The sequence below is a fragment of the Pelodiscus sinensis genome, chromosome 10 (assembly GCF_049634645.1).
Source record: "Pelodiscus sinensis isolate JC-2024 chromosome 10, ASM4963464v1, whole genome shotgun sequence".
Classification (NCBI taxonomy): Eukaryota; Metazoa; Chordata; order Testudines; family Trionychidae; genus Pelodiscus; species Pelodiscus sinensis.
The window spans coordinates 10,343,019-10,356,017 of NC_134720.1; the positions used below are offsets into that span (position 1 = coordinate 10,343,019).

General features: G+C 48.6%; 1 protein-coding gene across 1 annotated transcript in view; it reads right to left on the minus strand.

The window, feature by feature from the left end:
• Positions 1–757, minus strand: part of PER2 (period circadian regulator 2) — a 182,982-nt gene extending 182,225 nt beyond the window's left edge. The window contains exon 1 of the mRNA XM_075937506.1: positions 549–757. The gene's annotated coding sequence lies outside the window, so the exon portion shown is untranslated. The remainder of the gene's footprint in view (positions 1–548) is intronic.
• Positions 758–12,999: the final 12,242 nt, after the last annotated feature.

Sequence of the window (12,999 nt, forward strand, 5' to 3'; positions counted from 1 at the left end):
TTGAAATATATTTACTTTGATTTTAAGCATTACCGTAAAATCTCAAGGAAAATGTGCATTTTCCCCCCCATTTTTTAGGGTCAAAGCTAGGGTACGCATGCTACATAGGAGATTTTCTGTTAGGCTGTGTCTAGACTGGCCAGTTTTTCCACAAAATCATCTGCTTTTGTGGAAAAACTTGCCAACTGTCTACACTGGACGCTTGAATTTCTGCAAAAGCACTGACTCATGTAAGATTGTCACTGCTTTTGCAGAAATACTACACTGCTCCCGTTCGGGCAAAAGTCTTTTTCTGAAAAACTTTTGCACAAAAGGGCCAGTGTAGACAGCAGAGATTTATTTTCCGCAAAAAAGCCCCAATCGCGAAAATGGCGATTGGGGCTTTTTTGCGGAAAAGCGCGTCTAGATTGGCCACGGACGCTTTGCAGAAAAGCATCCTGCCAATCTAGATGCGCTTTTCCGAAAATGCTTTAATGGAAAACTTTTCCAGAAAAGCATTTCCAGAAAATCATGCCAGTCTAGACGTAGCATTAAAGTTTTTAACTCACCCTCCCCTCTGCACAGAAACTTTCCAGCTGCAGCGCGGTGCCCTGCCAGGCTCCCGGACAAGGCGAGGAACCAGTGGTGCCGCCAGACTGCAGTGCCCTGGCTTGCTGCCTGCCCGGTCTCGGCACGGTGCATGGGCAGCTGGTCAGGGAGCCCCCGAAGCAGACGCGAGCTCAGCTGGAAAGGCACGAGCTCAGCTGGGCAGAGGGCCCCTGCGGCAGGCGCAAGCTCAGCCAGGCTCCCAGACAAGGCAAGGAGCGCCCTGGCTCACTGCCTGCCCGGTCTCGGCAAGGACAGCTGGGAGCGGAGGGGAGGGGGGGGGCCAAGGGGCCCCGTGACAGGCACGAGCTCAGCATGGAGTACAGGCAGCTGGGTGGGGAGCAGGTTTCAAACTCTGCAGCTGGCTCCCCAATGCTGCGCGTGTGTTTCCCGGGCGAGCCTGCAGATGGGAGCGGCCCCTTCCTTCCTATATATACCATAAAATTGCAAGTATAATGCGGGTGCGCATAATATATAGGAGTTCACTTTTTTCCATGATTCTGATGTTGAAAAGGTAGGGTGCGCATTATACTCGTGATTTTACGGTAATTGGTTAAAGTGCCCAAACAGAAATCCTGATCCAAATTCATCAGTGTCTTATAAAGGTGCAGCATCTGTTGAAGTCAATAGGGTTTTGCCCACTTATGCCAGCAATAAATATGAGACTGGCCTGCAATTCCTTATAAATTACACTGCAGACTATGTCAGTTGTCCTTAATCTAATTTTAATCTGTCCAGAAGAGTAATAATTAGCAAAGAAAAATTAGTCAAACACACTTTTTACATAGTTTTAGGGAGTAGCTGAGTTAGTCTGTAATGGAAAAAACAACAAATGGTCTGGTAGCTCTTTATAGACTAACAAAACATGTAGATGGTATCATGAACTTTCGTGGGCACAGCCCACTTCTTCAGATGACCAGCATTTTGAGTTTAGGATGTGCAGACCCAAAATAAATAGGACACTATCAACCTAACCTTCAATGAAGGTGCAAACAGCTCTTTGCGTAGATTCCTGAGTTAGGAAGTGTACTATCTATTGACTTTGATTCTTATCTGCTTTGTTTTAACTACTCAATCTTCAGGTGCTTACTGATTCCCAGCTCTGCCATCCTGTTTTTCCCTTTGATTTTTCATACCCTTTGCTCCTTGTTTCTCACCACTTTTCTCCTCCCCCCCCCCCCCCTTCTCTCCTATTTAGTTTGGGTCTGCACATCCTAAACTCAAAACTCTGGTCATCTAAAGAAATGTGATGTGCCCACGAAAGCTTATGATACCATCTACATGTTTTATTAGTCTTTAAAGTGCTACCAGACCATTTGTTACCTTTTACATAGTGAAAACTGTTAAATTCTCTAGCAGAGACTGGATGAATTATAAGATGCACCTTGTATTTATGCACAAGAGAAGACAAAAGATAATGGGGCCAGACCTGCTCCAATTGAAGTAAAAAGCAGAAGTCCCATTACCTTCCATTGGAAGCAGAATTAGGACCTATGTATAAAATCCTGGCCTCACTGAAGTCAGTAAAAACACAGATTACAAGTGAATGAACTGAAATGGCCCCGTAGTAACCATAAATTTCTGTTGGATTTCCACAGTGCAAGTGTTTGGTGCCATCTAAAGGACACTTTCCCACAAGACACATTGAAAGAAAAACATTTTCTAGGAAAAGACTGCAGGAAGAGGGCCAGGTAAAAGCATGAAGACCAGATTCTCAGCTGTGGGAATCAATACAATTCCACTGAATTCAAGGGATCTGGCTTGATACACACGCCCTAATCCCAATAGAGTTTTACCTCTTTGCTTCTAGTCAGCCTGGGTATGTCTACACAACAGCGCTATTTCAAATTAACTTAAATTAAATAGTTAATTCGAATTAAGCTACTTCAAAATAATGCATCTAGACACAAACTGTATTTCAAAATAGCATTTTGCTATTTTGAAATAGTGTGTCCACACTGATTGGACGCTGGATCGCATTTAAGGGCAGCTGAAACCAGTTCCAGCAGGGCATCAGGTCAGTAATTGCTTTGTGTGGCTGCTGTCTGAGGCTATCTGAGGCTGGTTCTTAAAGGGACCCTCCTGGACAGCCAGGTCTCAGCTTTCCTGCTTGCTTGCCTACCTCGCTGAGGGACAGCAAAGCATTTTCCTCTCTCTCTGCTTTGGTTACTCTCATTTGGGATACCACAGCACTCGGCACTCTTCTGAAAGAGTAGGGTTTTCCAAAATTTGGCCCAGTGTAGATGGGCCAAATTTCTGAAAAGCCTCTTCTGACAAAACTATCAGAAAAAGGTACGCAAATTGCAGAGTGTAATTTGCATATCTTTTCCCAATAAAACTCCATAGTCTAAACATAGCCTCTGCCACCTTCAGAAATCATTTTGGATATGTCTACGCTAGCCACCTGGTTTGAACTAGAGATACTAATGTAGGCATTTGAAATTGCAAATCAAGCCCGGGATTTAAATATTCTGCGCTTGATTTGCATGTTCCCAGCTGGTCGCCATTTTTTAAATTTACAAGCCTGGACTAACTGCCTCCCGCAATGAGGTTTAACAGGTAGTTCGATTTAGGGCTTTATTTCGAACGCCCGTTTCCCTGCCGCGTGTAGACGCAGGCAGTTAGTCTGGGCTTGTAATTTCAAAAATGGCAACTGGTCGGGAACATGCAAATCAAGTGTGGGGTATTTAAATCCCGGGCTTGATTTGCAACTTTGAATGCCTGCATTAGCCTCCCTAGTTCGAACTAGGGGGCTAGTGTAGACATACCCATATATAGTAGCCCAATGTCTGTGACTCTAATGCTGAAACACTGGCTGTTCCCTCTGGGCGGCACTGTTGCTTCCTGCCATGGTGTTCAGCTAACTTCTGTGCCGCTCAGCCAGGCTGCTGCACAGAAGCAAGTGGCGCAAGTGGCTGTTTGGGGTCCATGCTGCATGGGGAGCGCGGGGCCCAAATGGCTGCTTGTGCTGCTTGCTCCCCCGCAGTGGCCCGGCTGAGCAGCACAGAAGTCAGCCGAGCGCCACTGCGGGAGGCAAAGGGGGGCGGGCGGTGACGTGCAGCATGACGTGTGGCTTCAGGCCCCACCCCCTGGCCATGAATAGACCCTGGCCGGGGGGAAGGTGGGAGAACGAGGGGGAAGGAGAGGTGGAGGACAACTGGGAGGCTGTAGGATCAATGCTGGGGTGAAGGGAAACGGTGCATGGGGACAGCTGGAGCTCATAGGCAGCCGCTCAGCTGGGCTGCCGCACAGGAGCAAGTGGTACAAACAGTCACTTGGGCTCCGCGCTCCCCATTCAGGAGGAGGAGAAGAAGAGAAAGAGAGTGAGAGGCAGGAGGGGGTGAAGAGAAAGAGAGATGGAGAGAGAGGCGGGAGACGGAGAAGAGCTAAGAGAGAGGGTGGGGGAGGCAGTAGGAGGAGGGGAGAGAGAGCGAGAGACCGAGCGAGAGACCGGAGGCTCAGGAGAGAAGACCGAAATAGAAAGGGAATAGGACATGGAGGAGAGACCTGAAAATCCCATTTTATGATGACCTAATTGGTTGTATTAAAAGAGTAAGTAAAGAGGAGATGTTGGAAGAGAAAGGGGACATACAGATCAGCAGACACACAGCTGTAAAATGGCTGACTGCTTAGGGCAGCATTTATTTGTATCTGCACATGTAAAAGAACAATAGCTCCTTAAAAGGTTTTTCAGGGGAAAAGCCCCAGAATTAAGAATTAAGTGCCATTGCCACCTACTGAGGGACCATTTGTCTGTAATACTCCGTATGAGCCTTACTTGGTAAACTGACCCAAAGCCTGTTAGAGACAAAAGAAAGACTCTCTCAGACAAGTAGAATAAAGGGAAAAATAGATGGCCTCTCTGGGGTATTGCCATTCCCCCAGATTTGGAGACCTGGGAAAAATGGGAAAGTTATGAGTATAATTTAAGCAGTGGTTGTGGAGTGATACCTCGGCTACGTCTACACTGGCCCCTTTTCCGGAAGGGGCATGTAAATTTCACGAGTCGTCGTAGGGAAATCCGCGGGGGATTTAAATATCCCCCGCGGCATTTAAATAAAAATGTCCGCCGCTTTTTTCCGGCTTTTAAAAAAGCCGGAAAAGAGCGTCTAGACTGGCCCCGATCCTCCGGAAAAAGTGCCCTTTTCCGGAGGCTCTTATTCCTACTTATTTCCCTACGACGACTCGTGAAATTTACATGCCCCTTCCGGAAAAGGGGCCAGTGTAGATGTAGCCCTCGTGTTTGTTTCTTGACAACTGGGAAAGATCCCAGGTGTGTCCTTTAGCTCAGTTGCTCTTGCAGTGAAGCACTGAAACATCTAAAGCTGGGCAAACTTGAATGTGCATGGGGCAGCAGCCCCCTGCCTGATCAGCTCTGTGGCTACTGGAGTCAGGAAGGACTTGTTCCTCCCAGCCTTTGTAACATAGCAACCTGTGAGAGTGAGGGCAGATCATGATGAAAGCTGCAGTAATCTTCTTCCGAGCTTCCTTCCCCACCCATCACACCCTGAGCCTGCTTATCTCCATGAATTTGAAAAAAGTGCTGCAGAAGCTCTCAGTCCTGCTAGTAGAACTGCCAGATACACCTCTGCATTGCTGTTGGTAGAGCAAAAAAGAATAGCCAGTGGGGACGGGATAGAGAAGAGTGAACTGCCTTTTCAACCAGTGTGCTGAGCCTGGAGAAGAATAGCAGCATATGTAGCTTTTGGATATATACGGAGAGGAGGAGAGTAAGCCCAGGGGAGTGACTGCTCACCTTTGTGTTTTGCATTTGCTGCTGCAGTTCTGTTCTTACGAAGATGGAACTAGTATCTCAGGAGCTTTCATTCTAACCAAGCTGCTTCTGATTTCAGCCAGAGGCTATGCAGTAGTTTGCATTGATTGGGTGTTCTGTTGTGCTTGATGAGCCTGCATTCCTTTCGCTCCTATGAGTGCCAAGGGGAGGGGGAGAGCAGTAAACAAAGGAAGCTGCCAGCATTGCTCTCAGTCTGGGCACCACCTTTCAAGAAAGATGTGGAGAAATTGGAGAAGGTCCAGAGAAGAGCAACAAGAATGATTAAAGGTCTAGAGAACATGAGCAATGAGGTAAGGCTGAAAGAATCGGGCTTGTTTATTTTAGAAAAGAGAAGACTGAGAGGGGACATGATAGTGGTTTTCAAGTATCTAAAAGGGTGTTATAAGGAAGAGGGACAAAAATTGTTCTTCTTGGCCTCTTATAAGACAAGAAGCAATGGGCTTACATTGCAGCAAGGGAGTTTAAGTTGGACATTAGGAAAAACTTCCTGCCCATCAGGGTGGTTAAACATTGGCCTAAGGAGGTTGTGGACTCTCCATCACTGGCTGTATTTAAGAGCAGATTAGACAGACACTGTCTAGTGAAATAGTTTTTCCTAATATCCAACCTGGACCTCTCCAACCATAACTTGAGATCATTGCTCCTTGTTCTGCCATCTGTCACTTCTGAGAACAGCCTTTCTCCATCCTCTTTGGAACCTCCCTTCAGGAAGTTGAGGGCTGCTGTCAAATCCCCCCTCGCTCTTCTCTTCTGCAGACTAAACAGACTCAATTCCCTCAGCCTCTCCTCATAGGTCATATGCTCCAGTTCCCTAATCATTTTGGTTGCCCTCCGCTGGACCCTCTCCAATGCGTCCACAGCCTTTCTATAGTGGGGGGCCCAGAACTGGACACAATACTTCAGATGTGGCCTCACCAGAACCGAATAAAGGGGAATAATGACATCTCTGGATCTGCTGGCAATACTCCTCTTAATGAAACCTAATATGCCATTAGCCTTCTTGGCTACAAGGGCACACTGTTGACTCATATCCAGCTTCTCATCCACTATAACCCCCAGGTCCTTTTCTGCAGAACTACTACTTAACTGGTTGGTCCCCAGCCTGTAACAATGCTTGGGATTCTTCCGTCCCAAGTGTCAGGACTCAACTTGTCCTTGTTGAACCTCATCAGATTTCTTGTGGCCCGATCCTCCAATTTGTCTAAGTCACTCTGGACCCTATTTCTGCCCTCAAGCATGTCTACCTCTCTCCCTACATAGCTTAGTGTCATCTGCAAACTTGCTGAGGGTGCAATCCATCCCCTCATCCACATCATTAATAAAGATATTGAACAAAACTGGTCCTAGAACCGAACCTTGGGGCACTCCACTAGAAACCAACCGCCATCCTGACATTGAGCCGTTGATCGTTACCCCCTGGGCCTGGTCTTTTAGCCATCTTTCTATCCATCTTACCGTCCATTTATCCAATCCACATTCCCTTAACTTCCTGGCAAGAATATTGTGGGAGACCGTATCAAAAGCCTTGGTAAAGTCAAAGTCGCATCCACTGATTTTCCCATGTCCACCAAGCCAGTTACCTCATCATAGAAGCTAATCAGATTGGTCAGGCACGACTTGCCCTTTGTGCATCCATGCTGATTATTCCTGATCACTTTCCTCTCTTCCAAGTGTCTCAAAATGGATTTCTTAAGGATCCGTTCCATGATTTTTCCAGGAACCTAGATAAGACTGACCAGTCTATAGTTCCCTGGATCATCCTTCTCCCCTTTTTTGAAGATGGGCACTACATTTGTCTTTTTCCAATCATCTGGGATCAATCCCGGTCTCCACAACTTTTCAAAGATAATGGCCAAAGGCCCCTCAATGACATTTGCCAACTCCCTCGGTACCCTCAGATGCATTAAGTCCGAACCCATGGATTTGTGTACGTTCAGCTTTTCTAAATAATTCCTAACCTGTTCTTTACCCATCAAAGGCTGTCGATCTTCATCCCATCTTGCGTCACTTAGCGCATTAGTCCAGGAGCCAACCTTGTCCATGAATACAGAGGCAAAGAAAGCATTGAGTACTTCAGCTTTCCCCACATCATCTGTCACTAGGTTACCTCCTTCATCCAGTAGGGGCCCCACACCCTCTCTGATCACCTTCTTCTTGTTAACATGCCTGTAGAAACCTTTCTTGTTATCCTTCACATCCTTTGCCAGTAGCAATTCCAATTGCACTTTCACCTTCCTAATAACCCCCCAGCATTCTCTAGCTATACATTTATTCCTGGTCATTTGTCCAAGTTTCCACTTTTTGTAAGCTTCCTTTTTGTGCTTAAGTTTGCAGAAGCAGGCTCTTTGCTAGCCAGGCTTCTCACGCGTATTGCCATCCAAGCAAAAGGTCAATTTCCCCTTGATGAAAAACCCTTATACTATGTAACTTAAAGATCAGTGACGAACAGGAACCAAAACCAGACCTAAAAAGTTCATGTAAAGTTCATGCTGGTTGTGCTGACTGTGCCATGCCCAATAAGGCAGAAAAGGAAAAACAGGAAACCATCTCACCCCCTTACTCCTGTCACTTAACAGACAGGATCTGCTAGCCTATCACAAAAAGCGCGCAAAAGCTTTCTCTATAAAACAGCTTCCCCTCCTGTATCAAACTGAGGAATCCCAAATAAACATTGGATGGCAGAATATGAGCCAGGTCTGAGGACTGATCACCTGAGGGCCACCTCCCACTCACTGAACCAAACTAGTTCCTGTAGAGCGTAACGGTATACCAAATATAACGAATACCAAATATGTTGTTGTTGTTGTTGTTGTAGTCTGTGTGTCTGTTAAATGTAAGTATTGTTATCTGAAATTGTTTAGAGGTATTGTTAAGTAGTAGTGTTAAAAGTTTTAGATAAATGATTAGTCTTATCAGTAACACTGATGTAATAATCCCTGATCCCTTGTTAACAACTACAGGCAGTCCCCGGGTTACGTACAAGATAGGGACTGTAGGTTTGTTCTTAAGTTGAATCTGTATGTAAGTCGGAACTGGCGTCCAGATTCAGCCGCTGCTGAAACTGATCAGTTTCAACAGTGGCTGAATCTGGACACCAGTTCTGACTTACATACAGATTCAACTTAAGAACCCCAGGCATCCCCAAGTCAGCTGCTGCTGAAACTGATCAGCGGCTGATTCCAGGAAGCCCGGGGCAGGGGCTTCCTGTAGTCAGCCACTGGTCATTTTCAGCAGCTGCTGACTAGGGGACACCTGGGGCAGAGCAGCTGGGGTGCTGCTGGGTTGGTCCAGTGGCACCCAGAGCGGCGCTACGGGACCAACCGGCAGCGCCCCAGCTGCTGTACCACAGGCGTCCGGAGCAAAGCCGCGGAGCACGGGGGCAGCGGGACAGCCCAGACGCGCCGTGGCTATCCTGCTGCCCTCGGGCTCCGTGGCTTTGCTTTGCTTTGCTCCCCATCCCCCAGGTCTGCAGACCAGGAGGAGGGGGAGCAGAGTAGAGCAGAGCGGCGGAACGCGCGGCCAGCTGACAGCCCAGACGCGTCTGGGCTGTCAGCTGGCCACGTGCTCCGCTCTGCTCCCCCCCCCCTGCAGATAAGGGGAGGGGGAGCAGAGCGGAGCACAGCAGAGCGGCAGAACGCGCGGCCAGCTGACAGCCCAGACGCATCTGGGCTGTCAGCTGGCCGCGTGCTCCGCTCTGCTCCCCCCCCCTGCAGATCAGGGGGAGGGGGAGCAGAGCGGAGCACAGCAGAGCGGCGGAACGCGCGGCCAGCTGACAGCCCAGACGCTGGCCGCGCGTTCCGCCGCTCTGCTGTGCTCCGCTCTGCTCCCCCTCCCCCTGATCTGCGGGGGGGGGGGGAGCAGAGCGGAGCACGCGGCCAGCTGACAGCCCAGATGCGTCTGGGCTGTCAGCTGGCCGCGCGTTCTGCCGCTCTGCTGTGCTCCGCTCTGAGCGGAGCAGAGCAGAGCGGAGCGGCAGAACGCGCGGCCAGCTGACAGCCCAGACGCGTCTGGGCTGTCAGCTGCCCGCGCATTCCGCCGCCGCTTTGCTTCCTCTCCCTGGTCTGCTCGAGACCAGGGAGAGGAAGTGCCCCGTTCATAACTGCGGATCCGACGTAAGTCGGATCCGCGTAACTCGGGGACTGCCTGTATTGGGATTTAGAGAAACCTCAAGGAAGTTTCTTTACTGTATTGCATTTTGCTTATTGGTCATTCTAAAAATTATTTGGTGCCTACGTATGTAAGAAATTGATAAAATCATAATTTATATGTAGAAGCCCTTTAATAAAAGTTTAAAAGATATTTAGTAATAGTTTGCCTGTTTCTGCATCTCCCTGGGGCTAGCCACATTTCCAAACCTTTTACTTTAAACCACAAAGTTCACCAAGTATTTCCCCTGTAAGTCAATCCAGTCTCCTACCATGTTTGCCTCTCTTGCTACATGTCGGGATGATTTCTTTCTGTGCTTTCAATAAGGCTTCTTTAAAATACTGCCACCTCTCCTGGACTCCTTTCCCCTTCATGTTAGCATCCCAGGGGATTCTGCCCATCAGGTCTCTGAGGGAGTCAAAATCTACTTTTCTGAAGTCCAAGGTGTGTATTTTACTACCCTCTTTTCTTCCTTTGGTCAGCTCCCTGAAATCTACCCCTCATGATCACTGTTTCTGAGGTTGTCACCCACCTCTACTTCCCCTATTAGTTCCTCCCTGTTTGTGAGCAGAAGGTTGAGCTGCACACGGCCCCTAGTCGGATCCTTCAGCACTTGTACCAAGAAGTTATCCCCAACATTCTCCAAAAACTTCCTGGATTGCCTGTGTACTGCCGTATTGGATTCCCAGCAGATGTCAGGGTGATTAAAGTCCCCCACGAGAACCAGGGCCTGCGATCTGGAAGCTTCTCTCAGTTGTCTGAAGAAAGCCTCATCTACCTAATCCTTCGGATTCCGTGGCCTGTAGTAGACACCAACCACAACATCACTGCTGTTGTTTGCACCTCTAAACGTAACCCATAGACACTCAACAGGTTTTTCTCCCTCTATATACTGGAGTTCTGAGCAATCATAGTGCTCTTACATATAGTCCTCCTTTTCTCCCCTGCCTGTTCTTCCTGAACAGTCTATATTTCTTGGACTGGGCCAGGGCCTCCAGTTCTTCCCGTTGTTACCCAGGCTTCTCGTACTTGGCTGCGTTTAGACTGGCCGCAAGTATTTGCGCAAGAACACTGACTTTGTACTGTACAAAATCAGTGGTCCTTGTGCAAATACTCTGACGTTCACGCTCAGGTATAAGCCCTCTTGCATTGTGAAGGCTAGGACTATAACAGTGTTTAAAAAAAGCTAGATAAATTAATGGAGGTTAGGTCCATTAATGGCTATTAACCAGGATGGGTAAGGAATGGTGTCCCTAGCCTCTGTCAGAGGGTGGATGGATGGCAGGAGAGAGATGGCTTGATCATTACCTGTTCAGTTCACTCCCTCTGGAGCACCTGGCATTGGCCACTGTCGGCAGTCAGGATACTGGGCTGCATGGACCTTTGCTCTGACCCAGTATGGACATTGTTATGTTCTTATGTTAGAGTGCATTAGGACTGAATTATGTTAGGAGCCTTTCCAGCAGATCTAGAGAAGAGATTATTCTCCTTTATTTGGCATTGGTGAGGCCACATCTGGAGTATTGCATCCAGTTCTGGACCTCCCGTTGTAGAAAGGATGTGGATGCAATGGAAAGAGTCAGCGGAGGGCAACAGAAATTATTAGGGGTCTGAAGCATATGACCTATGAGGAGAGGCTGAGAGATTTGGGCTTATTTAGTCTGAAAAGAGTAAGGGGGATTTGATCTCAGTCTTCAGCTTCCTGATGGGAGGTTCCAAAGAACATGGATAAAGGCTATTCTCAGTAGTGACAGATGGCAGAAAACAGAGCAAACATTTCAAGTTACAGTGGGGGAGGACTAGGTTAGATAGTAGGAAAAGCTATTTCACTAGGAGGGTGGTGAAGTATAGGAATGGGTTACCTAGGGAAGTGGTGGAATCTCCATCCATAGAGGTTTTTAAGTCCTGGTTTGACAAAGTCCTGGCTGGGATGATTTAGTTGGGATTGGTCCTGCTTTGGGCAGGGGGCTGGACTTGATGACCTCCTGAGCTCTCTTCCAACCCCAATCTTTGGTGATCACTGTACATCTCTCCAATATATCCTTGATGTTTCCCAGGGTTACTACCCTCTGTAGCAAAAGGGTATTGATCACTTTGGCTAGCTGCATCACACTCTGAAATGATTTCCAACTGGACATCCTGAGGCCGAAAACGCCCCCACCATTCCGCGATGACCGAAATCAACTTTTCCAGCCAAAAACGCTGACCCAGGCCACAGAGGCCAAAATCGACGTCCAAGCCCGAAAACACCCCCCCAGGCTGAAATCGACTTTTCCAACTGAAATCGACTACCGGAGCTCGAAAATGTCACCCCCGGGGACACGATAGACGAAATAGATGTCCAGAGCCCAAAAACACACCCCCTCCCCGGGCTATGGAGTCCGAAATCGACGTTCAGAGTTCAAAAAAGCCCCCCCGGTCCGCGATGGCCGAAATAGACTTTTCTATCCAAAAATGCTGACCCGGGCCACGGAGGCTGAAATCGATATCCTGAGGCCGAAAATGCCCCCCGTGCCACAATGGCCGAAATCAACTTTTCCAGCCAAAAACGCCGACCCTGGCCGCGGAGGCCGAAATCAACTTTTGAAGCCAAAAACGCCCCCACAGGCACTGATGGCTGAAATCGTCTTTTGAAGCTGAAAACGCTGACCCAGTCCGCATAGGCCGAAATCGACTTTTGAAGTCAGAAACTCCGATTCTAGCTGCTCATGCCAAAATCAACGTCCAGAGCCCGAAAACGCCCCCCCCCCTCGGGCCACAATGGCTGAAATTGACATTTCCAGCCAAAAATGCTGACCCAGGCCGCGGAGGTCAAAATCGACGTCCAGAGCCTGAAACCCTGCCCCCTTGCCCAAGGCTGGGTAGGCTGAAATTGACTTTTGAAACCAAAAATGCCGATTTGAGCCGCAGATGCCAAAATCGACGTCCGGAGCTGAAAAACAACCACAATGGCCGAAATCGACTTTTCCAGCCAAAATCACTGGCCCAGGCCATGGAGGCTGAAATTGACGTCCAGAGACCGAAAACGACCCCGCCCCCGGCTGCAGAGGCCGAAATCAACGTCCCGAGGCCGAATACACCCCCCCTACTCCGTGATGGCCGAAATCGACTTTTGAAGCCTTAAACGATGACCCGGGCAGTGGCGGCCAAAATCAATGTCCGGAGCCCAAAAACACCCCACCGGACTGTGAAGGCCGAAATCGACTTTTCCATACGAAAATGCCAACTCGCACCACGGACGCCGAAATCGACGTCTGAAGCCCGGAAAAGCCCCCCCCCCCCCGTCATGGATGGCCGAAATCGACTTTTAAAGACAAAAACCCCAACCTGGGCCTTGGAGGCTGAAATCGACGTCTGGAGCCCAGAAACACCCCCCGGGCCACGATGGCCAAAATTGACTTTTGAAGCTGTAATCGCCGACCCTGGCTGTGGATCCCAAAATTGACATCTGGAGCCCAGAAACGTGCCCCGCC